The 14,172-nt window shown below is 42.4% G+C and overlaps 1 pseudogene across 1 annotated transcript in view; it reads right to left on the minus strand.

The window, feature by feature from the left end:
- The window catches only part of LOC148480687 (uncharacterized), a 45,659-nt pseudogene that overhangs the window by 25,387 nt on the left and 6,100 nt on the right, over positions 1-14,172 (minus strand). The gene's annotated exons all lie outside the window — the stretch shown is intronic.

Genomic DNA, 14,172 nt, shown 5'->3' on the forward strand with positions numbered 1-14,172 from the left:
GGCACTAGTATTATACAACAATGTGGTGCTGCGCTAGTATTATACAACAGTGTGGCGCTAGTATTATACAACAGTGTGGTGCTGCGCTAGTATTAAACAACAGTGTGGTGCTGTGCTAGTATTATACAACAGTGTGGTGCTGCGCTAGTCTTATACAACAGTGTGGTGCTAGTATTATACTACAGTGTGGCGCTAGTATTATAGAACAGTGTGGCGCTAGTATTATAGAACAGTGTGGTGCTGCACTAGTATTATACAACAGTGTGGCGCTAGTATTATACAACAGTGTGGTGCTGCGCTAGTATTATACAACAGTGTGGTGCTGCGCTAGTATTATACTACAGTGTGGTGCTGCGCTAGTATTATACATCAGTGTGGCACTAGTATTATACATCAGTGTGGCACTAGTATTATACAACAGTGTGGCACTAGTATTATACTACAGTGTGGTGCTGCGCTAGTATTATACATCAGTGTGGCACTAGTATTATACAACAGTGTGGTGCTGTGCTAGTATTATACAACAGTGTGGTGCTGCGCTATTATTATACTACAGTGTGGTGCTGCGCTAGTATTATACTACAGTGTGGTGCTGCGCTAGTATTATACAACAGTGTGGCGCTAGTATTATACAACAGTGTGGTGCTGCGCTAGTATTATACAACCGTGTGGTGCTGCGCTAGTATTATACAACAGTGTGGTGCTGCGCTAGTATTATACAACAGTGTGGTGCTGCGCTAGTTTTATACAACAGTGTGGCACTAGTATTTTACAACAGTGTGGTGCTGCGCTAGTATTCTACAACAGTGTGGTGCTGCGCTAGTATTCTACAACAGTGTGGCACTACTATTATACAACAGTGTGGTGCTGCGCTAGTTTTATACAACAGTGTGGCACTAGTATTATACAACAGTGTGGCACTAGTATTCTACATCAGTGTGGTGCTAGTATTATACAACAGTGTGGTGCTGCGCTAGTATTATACAACAGTGTGGCACTAGTATTATACAACAGTGTGGTGCTGCGCTAGTCTTATACAACAGTGTGGTGCTGCGCTAGTCTTATACAACAGTGTGGTGCTGCGCTAGTATTATACAACAGTGTGGCACTAGTATTATACAACAGTGTGGTGCTAGTATTATACAACAGTGTGGCACTAGTATTATACAACAGTGTGGCACTAGTATTATACAACAGTGTGGTGCTGCGCTAGTATTATACAACAGTGTGGTGCTGCACTAGTATTATACAACCGTGTGGCACTAGTATTATACAACAGTGTGGCACTAGTATTATACAACAGTGTGGCGCTAGTATTATAGAACAGTGTGGTGCTGCACTAGTATTATACAACAGTGTGGCACTAGTATTATACAACAGTGTGGTGCTGCGCTAGTATTATACAACCGTGTGGTGCTGCGCTAGTATTATACAACAGTGTGGTGCTGCGCTAGTATTATACAACAGTGTGGCACTAGTATTTTACAACAGTGTGGTGCTGCGCTAGTATTATACAACAGTGTGGCACTACTATTATACAACAGTGTGGTGCTGCGCTAGTATTATACAACAGTGTGGCACTAGTATTATACAACAGTGTGGCACTAGTATTATACAACAGTGTGGTGCTGCGCTAGTATTATACAACAGTGTGGCACTAGTATTATACAACAGTGTGGCACTAGTATTCTACAACAGTGTGGTGCTGCGCTAGTCTTATACAACAGTGTGGTGCTGCGCTAGTATTATACAACAGTGTGGCACTAGTATTATACAACAATGTGGTGCTGCGCTAGTATTATACAACAGTGTGGCGCTAGTATTATAGAACAGTGTGGTGCTGCACTAGTATTATACAACAGTGTGGCACTAGTATTATACAACAATGTGGTGCTGCGCTAGTATTATACAACAGTGTGGCGCTAGTATTATACAACAGTGTGGTGCTGCGCTAGTATTATACAACAGTGTGGTGCTGTGCTAGTATTATACAACAGTGTGGTGCTGCGCTAGTCTTATACAACAGTGTGGTGCTAGTATTATACTACAGTGTGGCACTAGTATTATACAACAGTGTGGCGCTAGTATTATAGAACAGTGTGGTGCTGCACTAGTATTATACAACAGTGTGGCGCTAGTATTATACAACAGTGTGGTGCTGCGCTAGTATTATACAACAGTGTGGTGCTAGTATTATACAACAGTGTGGTGCTGCGCTAGTCTTATACAACAGTGTGGTGCTAGTATTATACTACAGTGTGGCACTAGTATTATACAACAGTGTGGCGCTAGTATTATAGAACAGTGTGGTGCTGCACTAGTATTATACAACAGTGTGGTGCTGTGCTAGTATTATACAACAATGTGGTGCTGCGCTAGTATTATACAACAGTGTGGCGCTAGTATTATACAACAGTGTGGTGCTGCGCTAGTATTATACAACAGTGTGGTGCTGTGCTAGTATTATACAACAATGTGGTGCTGCGCTAGTATTATACAACAGTGTGGCGCTAGTATTATACAACAGTGTGGTGCTGCGCTAGTATTATACAACAGTGTGGTGCTGCGCTATTATTATACTACAGTGTGGTGCTGCGCTAGTATTATACTACAGTGTGGTGCTGCGCTAGTATTATACATCAGTGTGGCGCTAGTATTATACAACAGTGTGGCACTAGTATTATACAACAGTGTGGCACTAGTATTATACAACAGTGTGGTGCTGTGCTAGTATTATACAACAGTGTGGTGCTGCGCTAGTATTATACAACAGTGTGGCGCTAGTATTATACAACAGTGTGGTGCTGCGCTAGTATTATACTACAGTGTGGTGCTGCGCTAGTATTATACTACAGTGTGGTGCTGCGCTATTATTATACAACAGTGTGGTGCTGCGCTATTATTATACTACAGTGTGGTGCTGCGCTAGTATTATACAACAGTGTGGCGCTAGTATTATAGAACAGTGTGGTGCTGCACTAGTATTATACAACAGTGTGGTGCTGCGCTATTATTATACAACAGTGTGGTGCTGCGCTAGTATTATACTACAGTGTGGTGCTGTGCTAGTATTATACAACAGTGTGGCGCTAGTATTATACTACAATGTGGTGCTGCGCTAGTATTATACAACAGTGTGGTGCTGCGCTAGTATTATAGAACAGTGTGGTGCTGTGCTATTATTATACTACAGTGTGGTGCTGCGCTAGTATTATACAACAGTGTGGCGCTAGTATTATACTACAGTGTGGTGCTGCGCTAGTCTTATACAACAGTGTGGTGCTGCGCTAGTATTATACAACAGTGTGGCACTAGTATTATACAACAGTGTGGCGCTAGTATTATAGAACAGTGTGGTGCTGCACTAGTATTATACAACAGTGTGGCACTAGTATTATACAACAATGTGGTGCTGCGCTAGTATTATACAACAGTGTGGCGCTAGTATTATACAACAGTGTGGTGCTGCGCTAGTATTATACAACAGTGTGGTGCTGTGCTAGTATTATACAACAGTGTGGTGCTGCGCTAGTCTTATACAACAGTGTGGTGCTAGTATTATACTACAGTGTGGCGCTAGTATTATAGAACAGTGTGGCGCTAGTATTATAGAACAGTGTGGTGCTGCACTAGTATTATACAACAGTGTGGCGCTAGTATTATACAACAGTGTGGTGCTGCGCTAGTATTATACAACAGTGTGGTGCTGCGCTAGTATTATACTACAGTGTGGTGCTGCGCTAGTATTATACATCAGTGTGGCACTAGTATTATACATCAGTGTGGCACTAGTATTATACAACAGTGTGGCACTAGTATTATACTACAGTGTGGTGCTGCGCTAGTATTATACATCAGTGTGGCACTAGTATTATACAACAGTGTGGTGCTGTGCTAGTATTATACAACAGTGTGGTGCTGCGCTATTATTATACTACAGTGTGGTGCTGCGCTAGTATTATACTACAGTGTGGTGCTGCGCTAGTATTATACAACAGTGTGGCGCTAGTATTATACAACAGTGTGGTGCTGCGCTAGTATTATACTACAGTGTGGTGCTGCGCTAGTATTATACAACAGTGTGGCGCTAGTATTATAGAACAGTGTGGTGCTGCACTAGTATTATACAACAGTGTGGTGCTGCGCTATTATTATACAACAGTGTGGTGCTGCGCTAGTATTATACTACAGTGTGGCGCTAGTATTACACTACAGTGTGGTGCTGCACTAGTATTATACTACAATGTGGTGCTGCGCTAGTATTATACAACAGTGTGGTGCTGCGCTAGTATTATACTACAGTGTGGCGCTAGTATTATAGAACAGTGTGGTGCTGCGCTATTATTATACTACAGTGTGGTGCTGCGCTAGTATTATACTACAGTGTGGCGCTGCGCTAGTATTATACTACAGTGTGGTGCTGTGCTAGTATTATACAACAGTGTGGCGCTAGTATTATACTACAGTGTGGTGCTGCGCTAGTATTATACAACAGTGTGGTGCTGCGCTAGTATTATAGAACAGTGTGGTGCTGTGCTATTATACTACAGTGTGGTGCTGCGCTAGTATTATACAACAGTGTGGCGCTAGTATTATACTACAGTGTGGTGCTGCGCTAGTCTTATACAACAGTGTGGTGCTGCGCTAGTATTATACAACAGTGTGGCACAAGTATTATACAACAGTGTGGCGCTAGTATTATAGAACAGTGTGGTGCTGCACTAGTATTATACAACAGTGTGGCACTAGTATTATACAACAATGTGGTGCTGCGCTAGTATTATACAACAGTGTGGCGCTAGTATTATACAACAGTGTGGTGCTGCGCTAGTATTATACAACAGTGTGGTGCTGTGCTAGTATTATACAACAGTGTGGTGCTGCGCTAGTCTTATACAACAGTGTGGTGCTAGTATTATACTACAGTGTGGCGCTAGTATTATAGAACAGTGTGGCGCTAGTATTATAGAACAGTGTGGTGCTGCACTAGTATTATACAACAGTGTGGCGCTAGTATTATACAACAGTGTGGTGCTGCGCTAGTATTATACAACAGTGTGGTGCTGCGCTAGTATTATACTACAGTGTGGTGCTGCGCTAGTATTATACATCAGTGTGGCACTAGTATTATACAACAGTGTGGCACTAGTATTATACTACAGTGTGGTGCTGCGCTAGTATTATACATCAGTGTGGCACTAGTATTATACAACAGTGTGGTGCTGTGCTAGTATTATACAACAGTGTGGTGCTGCGCTATTATTATACTACAGTGTGGTGCTGCGCTAGTATTATACTACAGTGTGGTGCTGCGCTAGTATTATACATCAGTGTGGCGCTAGTATTATACAACAGTGTGGCACTAGTATTATACTACAGTGTGGTGCTGCGCTAGTATTATACATCAGTGTGGCACTAGTATTATACAACAGTGTGGTGCTGCACTAGTATTATACAACAGTGTGGTGCTGTGCTAGTATTATACAACAGTGTGGTGCTGCGCTATTATTATACTACAGTGTGGTGCTGCGCTAGTATTATACTACAGTGTGGTGCTGCGCTAGTATTATACAACAGTGTGGCGCTAGTATTATACAACAGTGTGGTGCTGCGCTAGTATTATACTACAGTGTGGTGCTGCGCTAGTATTATACAACAGTGTGGCGCTAGTATTATAGAACAGTGTGGTGCTGCACTAGTATTATACAACAGTGTGGTGCTGCGCTATTATTATACAACAGTGTGGTGCTGCGCTAGTATTATACTACAGTGTGGCGCTAGTATTACACTACAGTGTGGTGCTGCACTAGTATTATACTACAATGTGGTGCTGCGCTAGTATTATACAACAGTGTGGTGCTGCGCTAGTATTATACTACAGTGTGGCGCTAGTATTATAGAACAGTGTGGTGCTGCGCTATTATTATACTACAGTGTGGTGCTGCGCTAGTATTATACTACAGTGTGGCGCTGCGCTAGTATTATACTACAGTGTGGTGCTGTGCTAGTATTATACAACAGTGTGGCGCTAGTATTATACTACAGTGTGGTGCTGCGCTAGTCTTATACAACAGTGTGGCGCTAGTATTATACTACAGTGTGGCGCTGCGCTAGTATTATACTACAGTGTGGTGCTGCACTAGTATTATACAACAGTGTGGTGCTAGTATTATAGAACAGTGTGGTGCTAGTATTATAGAACAGTGTGGTGCTGTGCTAGTATTATACAACAGTGTGGCGCTAGTATTATACTACAGTGTGGTGCTGTGCTAGTATTATACAACAGTGTGGCGCTAGTATTATACTACAGTGTGGTGCTGCGCTAGTCTTATACAACAGTGTGGCGCTAGTATTATACTACAGTGTGGTGCTGCGCTAGTATTATACTACAGTGTGGTGCTGCACTAGTATTATACAACAGTGTGGTGCTAGTATTATAGAACAGTGTGGTGCTGCGCTATTATTATACTACAGTGTGGTGCTGCGCTAGTATTATACTACAGTGTGGCGCTGCGCTAGTATTATACTACAGTGTGGTGCTGTGCTAGTATTATACAACAGTGTGGCGCTAGTATTATACTACAGTGTGGCGCTAGTATTACACTACAGTGTGGTGCTGCACTAGTATTATACTACAATGTGGTGCTGCGCTAGTATTATACAACAGTGTGGTGCTGCGCTAGTATTATACTACAGTGTGGCGCTAGTATTACACTACAGTGTGGTGCTGCACTAGTATTATACTACAATGTGGTGCTGTGCTAGTATTATACAACAGTGTGGTGCTGCGCTAGTATTATACAACAGTGTGGCGCTAGTATTATACAACAGTGTGGTGCTGCGCTAGTATTATACTACAGTGTGGTGCTGCGCTAGTATTATACTACAGTGTGGTGCTGCGCTATTATTATACAACAGTGTGGTGCTGCGCTATTATTATACTACAGTGTGGTGCTGCGCTAGTATTATACAACAGTGTGGCGCTAGTATTATAGAACAGTGTGGTGCTGCACTAGTATTATACAACAGTGTGGTGCTGCGCTATTATTATACAACAGTGTGGTGCTGCGCTAGTATTATACTACAGTGTGGTGCTGTGCTAGTATTATACAACAGTGTGGCGCTAGTATTATACTACAATGTGGTGCTGCGCTAGTATTATACAACAGTGTGGTGCTGCGCTAGTATTATAGAACAGTGTGGTGCTGTGCTATTATTATACTACAGTGTGGTGCTGCGCTAGTATTATACAACAGTGTGGCGCTAGTATTATACTACAGTGTGGTGCTGCGCTAGTCTTATACAACAGTGTGGTGCTGCGCTAGTATTATACAACAGTGTGGCACTAGTATTATACAACAGTGTGGCGCTAGTATTATAGAACAGTGTGGTGCTGCACTAGTATTATACAACAGTGTGGCACTAGTATTATACAACAATGTGGTGCTGCGCTAGTATTATACAACAGTGTGGCGCTAGTATTATACAACAGTGTGGTGCTGCGCTAGTATTATACAACAGTGTGGTGCTGTGCTAGTATTATACAACAGTGTGGTGCTGCGCTAGTCTTATACAACAGTGTGGTGCTAGTATTATACTACAGTGTGGCGCTAGTATTATAGAACAGTGTGGCGCTAGTATTATAGAACAGTGTGGTGCTGCACTAGTATTATACAACAGTGTGGCGCTAGTATTATACAACAGTGTGGTGCTGCGCTAGTATTATACAACAGTGTGGTGCTGCGCTAGTATTATACTACAGTGTGGTGCTGCGCTAGTATTATACATCAGTGTGGCACTAGTATTATACATCATTGTGGCACTAGTATTATACAACAGTGTGGCACTAGTATTATACTACAGTGTGGTGCTGCGCTAGTATTATACATCAGTGTGGCACTAGTATTATACAACAGTGTGGTGCTGTGCTAGTATTATACAACAGTGTGGTGCTGCGCTATTATTATACTACAGTGTGGTGCTGCGCTAGTATTATACTACAGTGTGGTGCTGCGCTAGTATTATACATCAGTGTGGCGCTAGTATTATACAACAGTGTGGCACTAGTATTATACAACAGTGTGGTGCTGTGCTAGTATTATACAACAGTGTGGTGCTGCGCTATTATTATACTACAGTGTGGTGCTGCGCTAGTATTATACTACAGTGTGGTGCTGCGCTAGTATTATACAACAGTGTGGCGCTAGTATTATACAACAGTGTGGTGCTGCGCTAGTATTATACTACAGTGTGGTGCTGCGCTAGTATTATACAACAGTGTGGCGCTAGTATTATAGAACAGTGTGGTGCTGCACTAGTATTATACAACAGTGTGGTGCTGCGCTATTATTATACAACAGTGTGGTGCTGCGCTAGTATTATACTACAGTGTGGCGCTAGTATTACACTACAGTGTGGTGCTGCACTAGTATTATACTACAATGTGGTGCTGCGCTAGTATTATACAACAGTGTGGTGCTGCGCTAGTATTATACTACAGTGTGGCGCTAGTATTATAGAACAGTGTGGTGCTGCGCTATTATTATACTACAGTGTGGTGCTGCGCTAGTATTATACTACAGTGTGGCGCTGCGCTAGTATTATACTACAGTGTGGTGCTGTGCTAGTATTATACAACAGTGTGGCGCTAGTATTATACTACAGTGTGGTGCTGCGCTAGTCTTATACAACAGTGTGGCGCTAGTATTATACTACAGTGTGGCGCTGCGCTAGTATTATACTACAGTGTGGTGCTGCACTAGTATTATAGAACAGTGTGGTGCTAGTATTATAGAACAGTGTGGTGCTAGTATTATAGAACAGTGTGGTGCTGTGCTAGTATTATACAACAGTGTGGCGCTAGTATTATACTACAGTGTGGTGCTGTGCTAGTATTATACAACAGTGTGGCGCTAGTATTATACTACAGTGTGGTGCAGCGCTAGTCTTATACAACAGTGTGGCGCTAGTATTATACTACAGTGTGGTGCTGCGCTAGTATTATACTACAGTGTGGTGCTGCACTAGTATTATACAACAGTGTGGTGCTAGTATTATAGAACAGTGTGGTGCTGCGCTATTATTATACTACAGTGTGGTGCTGCGCTAGTATTATACTACAGTGTGGCGCTGCGCTAGTATTATACTACAGTGTGGTGCTGTGCTAGTATTATACAACAGTGTGGCGCTAGTATTATACTACAGTGTGGTGCTGCGCTAGTCTTATACAACAGTGTGGCGCTAGTATTATACTACAGTGTGGTGCTGCGCTAGTCTTATACAACAGTGTGGCGCTAGTATTATACTACAGTGTGGCGCTGCGCTAGTATTATACTACAGTGTGGCGCTAGTATTATAGAACAGTGTGGTGCTGCGCTATTATTATACTACAGTGTGGTGCTGCGCTAGTATTATACTACAGTGTGGCGCTGCGCTAGTATTATACTACAGTGTGGTGCTGTGCTAGTATTATACAACAGTGTGGCGCTAGTATTATACTACAGTGTGGTGCTGCGCTAGTCTTATACAACAGTGTGGCGCTAGTATTATACTACAGTGTGGCGCTGCGCTAGTATTATACAACAGTGTGGTGCTGCGCTAGTATTATACAACAGTGTGGCACTAGTATTATACAACAGTGTGGCGCTAGTATTATAGAACAGTGTGGTGCTGCACTAGTATTATACAACAGTGTGGCACTAGTATTATACAACAATGTGGTGCTGCGCTAGTATTATACAACAGTGTGGCGCTAGTATTATACAACAGTGTGGTGCTGCGCTAGTATTATACAACAGTGTGGTGCTGTGCTAGTATTATACAACAGTGTGGTGCTGCGCTAGTCTTATACAACAGTGTGGTGCTAGTATTATACTACAGTGTGGCGCTAGTATTATAGAACAGTGTGGCGCTAGTATTATAGAACAGTGTGGTGCTGCACTAGTATTATACAACAGTGTGGCGCTAGTATTATACAACAGTGTGGTGCTGCGCTAGTATTATACAACAGTGTGGTGCTGCGCTAGTATTATACTACAGTGTGGTGCTGCGCTAGTATTATACATCAGTGTGGCACTAGTATTATACAACAGTGTGGCACTAGTATTATACTACAGTGTGGTGCTGCGCTAGTATTATACATCAGTGTGGCACTAGTATTATACAACAGTGTGGTGCTGTGCTAGTATTATACAACAGTGTGGTGCTGCGCTATTATTATACTACAGTGTGGTGCTGCGCTAGTATTATACTACAGTGTGGTGCTGCGCTAGTATTATACATCAGTGTGGCGCTAGTATTATACAACAGTGTGGCACTAGTATTATACAACAGTGTGGTGCTGTGCTAGTATTATACAACAGTGTGGTGCTGCGCTATTATTATACTACAGTGTGGTGCTGCGCTAGTATTATACTACAGTGTGGTGCTGCGCTAGTATTATACAACAGTGTGGCGCTAGTATTATACAACAGTGTGGTGCTGCGCTAGTATTATACTACAGTGTGGTGCTGCGCTAGTATTATACAACAGTGTGGCGCTAGTATTATAGAACAGTGTGGTGCTGCACTAGTATTATACAACAGTGTGGTGCTGCGCTATTATTATACAACAGTGTGGTGCTGCGCTAGTATTATACTACAGTGTGGCGCTAGTATTACACTACAGTGTGGTGCTGCACTAGTATTATACTACAATGTGGTGCTGCGCTAGTATTATACAACAGTGTGGTGCTGCGCTAGTATTATACTACAGTGTGGCGCTAGTATTATAGAACAGTGTGGTGCTGCGCTATTATTATACTACAGTGTGGTGCTGCGCTAGTATTATACTACAGTGTGGCGCTGCGCTAGTATTATACTACAGTGTGGTGCTGTGCTAGTATTATACAACAGTGTGGCGCTAGTATTATACTACAGTGTGGTGCTGCGCTAGTATTATACTACAGTGTGGTGCTGCACTAGTATTATACAACAGTGTGGCGCTAGTATTATACTACAGTGTGGCGCTGCGCTAGTATTATACTACAGTGTGGTGCTGCACTAGTATTATACAACAGTGTGGCGCTGCGCTAGTATTATACTACAGTGTGGTGCTGCACTAGTCTTATACAACAGTGTGGCGCTAGTATTATACTACAGTGTGGCGCTGCGCTAGTATTATACTACAGTGTGGTGCTGCACTAGTATTATACAACAGTGTGGTGCTAGTATTATAGAACAGTGTGGTGCTAGTATTATAGAACAGTGTGGTGCTGTGCTAGTATTATACAACAGTGTGGCGCTAGTATTATACTACAGTGTGGTGCTGTGCTAGTATTATACAACAGTGTGGCGCTAGTATTATACTACAGTGTGGTGCTGCGCTAGTCTTATACAACAGTGTGGCGCTAGTATTATACTACAGTGTGGTGCTGCGCTAGTATTATACTACAGTGTGGTGCTGCACTAGTATTATACAACAGTGTGGCGCTAGTATTATACAACAGTGTGGTGCTGCGCTATTATTATACTACAGTGTGGTGCTGCGCTAGTATTATACTACAGTGTGGTGCTAGTATTATAGAACAGTGTGGTGCTAGTATTATAGAACAGTGTGGTGCTGTGCTAGTATTATACAACAGTGTGGCGCTAGTATTATACTACAGTGTGGTGCTGTGCTAGTATTATACAACAGTGTGGCGCTAGTATTATACTACAGTGTGGTGCTGCGCTAGTCTTATACAACAGTGTGGCGCTAGTATTATACTACAGTGTGGTGCTGCGCTAGTATTATACTACAGTGTGGTGCTGCACTAGTATTATACAACAGTGTGGTGCTAGTATTATAGAACAGTGTGGTGCTGCGCTATTATTATACTACAGTGTGGTGCTGCGCTAGTATTATACTACAGTGTGGCGCTGCGCTAGTATTATACTACAGTGTGGTGCTGTGCTAGTATTATACAACAGTGTGGCGCTAGTATTATACTACAGTGTGGTGCTGCGCTAGTCTTATACAACAGTGTGGCGCTAGTATTATACTACAGTGTGGTGCTGCGCTAGTCTTATACAACAGTGTGGCGCTAGTATTATACTACAGTGTGGCGCTGCGCTAGTATTATACTACAGTGTGGCGCTAGTATTATAGAACAGTGTGGTGCTGCGCTATTATTATACTACAGTGTGGTGCTGCGCTAGTATTATACTACAGTGTGGCGCTGCGCTAGTATTATACTACAGTGTGGTGCTGTGCTAGTATTATACAACAGTGTGGCGCTAGTATTATACTACAGTGTGGTGCTGCGCTAGTCTTATACAACAGTGTGGCGCTAGTATTATACTACAGTGTGGCGCTGCGCTAGTATTATACTACAGTGTGGTGCTGCACTAGTATTATACAACAGTGTGGTGCTGTGCTAGTATTATACAACAGTGTGGCGCTAGTATTATACTACAGTGTGGTGCTGCGCTAGTCTTATACAACAGTGTGGCGCTAGTATTATACTACAGTGTGGTGCTGCACTAGTATTATACAACAGTGTGGTGCTAGTATTATAGAACAGTGTGGTGCTAGTATTATAGAACAGTGTGGTGCTAGTATTATAGAACAGTGTGGTGCTAGTATTATAGAACAGTGTGGTGCTAGTATTATAGAACAGTGTGGTGCTAGTATTATAGAACAGTGTGGTGCTAGTATTATAGAACAGTGTGGTGCTAGTATTATAGAACAGTGTGGTGCTAGTATTATAGAACAGTGTGGTGCTAGTATTATAGAACAGTGTGGTGCTAGTATTATAGAACAGTGTGGTGCTAGTATTATAGAACAGTGTGGTGCTGTGCTAGTATTGGTATGGCAGAATAATATAACCAAGACTTGTGTATTATATAAATACCACATTTAATAACAGAACAATTCACACACCATAAAACAAATCCAGTTCTCACATGAATGGATATAGTGAGAGGGACCTGCACTATGTGGTGTTGGGTAGAGGATGTTGGAGCTGCTCTGGGCTGGAGAGGTCTCGCCTCCTTAGAGATTGTATAGTATTGAGGGGGCAGCTAGAGCCAACATCTGGGGTTTTGGTGTGTAAGATCCTCAGTTATATATGGCATGGGAAGCTCCCTGTCCTGTATATGGGGATTGGCATTATTTTGGTATACAGTTGTGTAACAATCTCACCATTTGCGTAAAGCTCTTTCGCTACAGACAGCGTCTGCAATGAGAAAACAGCACAGACCGTTACATTTAGTGGTTACTTTATAACTAACTACATTATCACCAGGTTAAAACTTTGCTTTGCCTCTTGCACTAGTGCTAACTGCCTGACCCCTGACCCATAGACTGTAGTAGAAGTTATGTTTCCCCATAGCAAATCTTCAATCATCTAAAGACAGGTGAATACCCTCAGATTTATGGCAAAATTAATGTTGTTGATTTTTATTTATTTATTAGACAATTTTTGTGCCAATATGAGCAGCCAGGGCCTGCTGGGAAATCGCTCGAGGGACACGGATTTAAAAGTCAAAAACATCATTAAGCGGCATATTTTATAAAGGGGGAGAATCCGCACCATTTCAGCTCACACTTTTGCCTCTTGTGCCTTTGAGTGTGTGGTTGAATTGACATCACAATATAACATCTCTTTTAAAGAACACAAGTTATGAATACAATTTTATGTATAATTGTACCAATAATTATTATTATTTTTTTTAGAATATCCTTTTCTAGTCGCCCACGGTGCTTGGGGTTTCTAACCTGAATTCCTTGCTGTATTATGGGAATTCATTAGATTGCCAGCTCTAATGAGCAGGGCCCTCCTTCCCTTTTCTTGTCACGTCTGCATTTATTTTGGGTAGTGGATAGATCCCCTTCCGTAGATGTAGCTTGACATCATCAGTTACTGTCCAACGTCATTCCTTAGCATCCACGTGGACATAGAGGGGGAATATAAACTTGTGGCGAGCGAAGCGAGCCCGTGAGGACACTTCCGCCATCACTTACGTCACTTCCAGGTACAAATACTGAAGGGGATCTATACACAACCATTTCATTTTCTCTACGGTTGTGGATAGGTCCCTTTCCGTAGATGTACCGACATCATCAGTTACTGCCCAATGTCATTTCTTACTATCCATGTGGACATAGTGGGGGGAATATAAACCTGTGGAGAGCGAAGAAGTTTCTTCTTTT

Source organism: Taudactylus pleione, unplaced genomic scaffold (genome assembly GCF_031769625.1).
Source record: "Taudactylus pleione unplaced genomic scaffold, aTauple2 ptg000607l, whole genome shotgun sequence".
NCBI classification, from domain to species: Eukaryota; Metazoa; Chordata; class Amphibia; order Anura; family Myobatrachidae; genus Taudactylus; species Taudactylus pleione.